Genomic DNA, 3,492 nt, shown 5'->3' with positions numbered 1-3,492 from the left:
TTTTTTGCGGTACGCGGGCCTCTCCCGTTGCGGAGCACAGGCTCCAAACGCGCAGGCTCAGCGGCCAGGGCTCACGGGCCCAGCCGCTCCGCGGCATGTGGGATCCTCCCGGGCCGGGGCACGAACCCGTGTCCCTTGCATCGGCAGGCGGACTCTCAACCACTGCGCCACCAGGGAAGCCCCATATCACTTATTTTTAAACTGGCCAGCTCTTGCCCATCCTTCTACCCTTACGTCAGGCATAGGAAACATTTCCGGATCCCTTCCACTGCAACCGCCTAGGCAGGGTTAGGGTGAGAGGTGTCTTGGAGGGTTTTCATGTTACCTGGACTTTATCTCTGCAATTGCATACTTCAGTCATCCCTCAGTATCCTCAAGGGACTGGTTCCAGGACGCTCTGTAGATACCCAAACCTGCAGATACTCGAGTCCCTTATATAAAGTGGTATATAACCTACCCACATCCTCCTGTATACCTAAATCACCTCTAGATTACTTATAATACCCGATACAATGTAAATGCTGTGTAAATAGTTGTAAGTACAATGTAAAAGCTATGTAAGCTGTGGCCAGTGCACGGTTTGCTTTCTGGAAATTTCTGGCATTTTTGTTCAAATATTTTCCATCCGAGGTTGCTTGAATCCTTGGATGTGGTACCTATGGATACACAGCAATGGCTGTACTGAAACTGCCTGCTAGTGTTCCTATTTATCCCACTACACTGTGGGATTCTTAAAGTAGGATATTGTCAATCATTTCAATGCCCAGCAACTTCCAGATCAATTACTAATGTTTCTTTTTTTTTTCTTTTGCTGCGCTGCTCTGCGGCGTGCAGGCGGGATCTTAGTTCCCCAACTAGTGATTGAACCCAAGTCCCCTGCAGTGGAAGCGTGGAGTCTTAACCACTGGACTGTCAGGGAAGTCCCTGTTTCTCAAGCCCTTAATTAAACAACAGGCACGTACTAAGAGCTTGGCATGCATTACCGTTTATTCTGTGCTGTAACCCTTTAAGGTAAGCACTGAGTTGGTGTCACCCCAATTTTAACAGATAAGCAATCTGCCTCATGTTACACAGGCAGAAAGTGGTGGAGCCAGAACTGAAGGTTAAGAGTCTGACTTGTTTTCTGGGTGGATGCATGAATGGAACTTCCGGACCCGTTTTCTAGATGCTGTGGAACTCGAGCAAGCCCCCTTTCCCCGCCTTAGAACATTTTGTCATTTCAAGTTTTAGTGATTTTTTAAGTATGAAATACTACGATTAATTCTTATTATAAAAGAATTCAAATGCCATAGATGAAGTTCTCCCTCACCAGACATTAACTATGATTGATTTGTTTGTTTCTCCCAGCCCTTTAATAGATACTCACATACAGTATTATTTTTCGGTAAATGTCACCATACTATCTGTACTTTTCGGCAACTTGTTTTATTCATGTATGTCTTATAGACTTTCCAGATTAGTACTTAGAAACCTAGGTCATTCTTTTACAGCAGTATAGCATTCCCTAGAATGCCTAGTTAATAGTTTACTCAATCATTTGCCTATTAATGGTCATTTAGGGTGTTTTCAGCTTTTTTCCCATTAGAAAAAAAATGCCGTAGTAAACAGTTTCATCCATGACTCTTCTCGGAACTGCTTTTCAAGGATATATAGTGTTTTAATCTTATTTATGTATGAGGCTGATTACAGGGCATTTCAAATCATTATTTATAATCCAAGTAGAGAGCACAGAAATTCTCCCAAGGTTGGATGACCATACTGATAAAAAACGTGATTAAAAAAAAAAAAAAAAAAAAAAATGATCAATAGATCTTAGGGGCCTGAATTCTAAGGGCACATTCTTTTTTTTCTTAATATTTATTTATTTATTTGGTTGCGCCGGGTCTTAGTTGCAGCAGGCGGGATCCCTAGCAGTACATGCGAACTCTTGGTTGCGGCATACAAGTGCGATCTAGTTCCCTGACCAAGGATGGAACCTGGGCCCCCTGCATTGGGAGTGCAGAGTCTTATCCACTGCGCCACCAGGGAAGTCCCTAAGGGCACATTCTTGAAACCGAATCATATTTACAAGAACAGTAAAACTAAAATACTCGTGACATTGAATATTAATAGAGGTGAATCACATATAATTTGTAATTCCTAGCTATTTCTGAGTTTACTTTTTAGTAAACGGATACACCTTTCTTTAACATATCCATAACGTGCCTTACTTCACCTGTGTTTTATTCTGAGAATGATCTTATTAGATTCTCCTATAAAAGTTTGTTTGGGTTAATTAATTAAACATTTATTTTTGAGAACCTGCATATAACTAGTACTACTCTGGGCACTGGGCGATGCTGACGTTAATAAAACACAAAAATCATTACCGTCATGGAGTTTTCATGCTACGTTGGGAATAGTTAATTAAAAAACAGGGCAGGGAAGTCTGGTGGTCCAGTGGTTAAGACTCCTCCCTCCCTATGCAGGGGGCCCGGGTTCCATTCCTCGTCAGGGGACTGGAGCCCACATGCATGCCACAACTGAGTCCGCATGCCAACTAAAGATCACGCATAGGGCAACAAAGATCCCACGTGCCGCAACTAAGACCCGGTGTAGCCAAATAAATAAACAAATATTAAAAGAACAAGTAAATAAATTCTTTGGGTAAGGAGATGAAGGATGTACGGGGCTCGTGAGGTCCAGTAGGGTGGAGGAGAAGGCCTCGCTGGGCAGGCGGCGTCTGATAAAGCCACGGGCTGGGGTCGGGCAGGCTTCAGGCGCAGGGGCTGCAGGCACCAAGGCCCTAGGCCAGCGTGCCGGCCAGTGTCCCGACCACAGAAGCTTCACCCCACACCCCTCCCGCCGGGCCCTGAGCTCTAACTGCCGCGACAACATCTTTATTTCTCCGTCTTTTAGTTGCGGAGGTGGGCCGGGACGCAGTGAAATGCCCTCGAGAAGCTGGCACCTGTCTTCACGGACCTCCCGCACCTGCGGGGTCTGCCGGCAGGTGCACAGCCCACCCGGAGGACGCGCGACTCGAGCTCCCGGAGCCGTGAATGTGCGGCTAGCGAGCTGGACGGCGACGCCTCGGCGAAACCTGATAGAGCGCGCGAGTCTGCGGTTCCCTGCTTCCTATCGGGAAGTCCAGAGTCCACGTGGGGCAGGCCTGACCGGATTCACCGGACTGCGACCCGGTGGGGACCAGCGACCACCGCCCCCCAACCCCGCCAGCTCCGCCCCTGCGGCAGCGCCCGCCGGCGCAAACAGGTCCAGTCCCGCCTCGCCTCCTCGGAGGGCGGGACGTCACGCGGCCGCCGCTGACCAATGGCGGGGGTGAAGGGGCGGAGCCTCTCCAGCTCCACCCATCGCCTGCCCAAGCCCATGGGGGAGGGGGCGGCGGGCGAGCCGCCGCCGGCTGGCGCATGCGCGGCGCGCCCCGGCGGCGATGACGTAGCCCTGTTGCGGCCTCGGCTACCCGCGAGCGCAGCGCGGGCGGTGCCCGCCACCCCG

This window comes from Neophocaena asiaeorientalis, unplaced genomic scaffold (genome assembly GCF_003031525.2).
Source record: "Neophocaena asiaeorientalis asiaeorientalis breed wild unplaced genomic scaffold, Neophocaena_asiaeorientalis_V1.1 scaffold540, whole genome shotgun sequence".
NCBI classification, from domain to species: Eukaryota; Metazoa; Chordata; class Mammalia; order Artiodactyla; family Phocoenidae; genus Neophocaena; species Neophocaena asiaeorientalis.
This window is presented reverse-complemented; position numbering follows the sequence as displayed.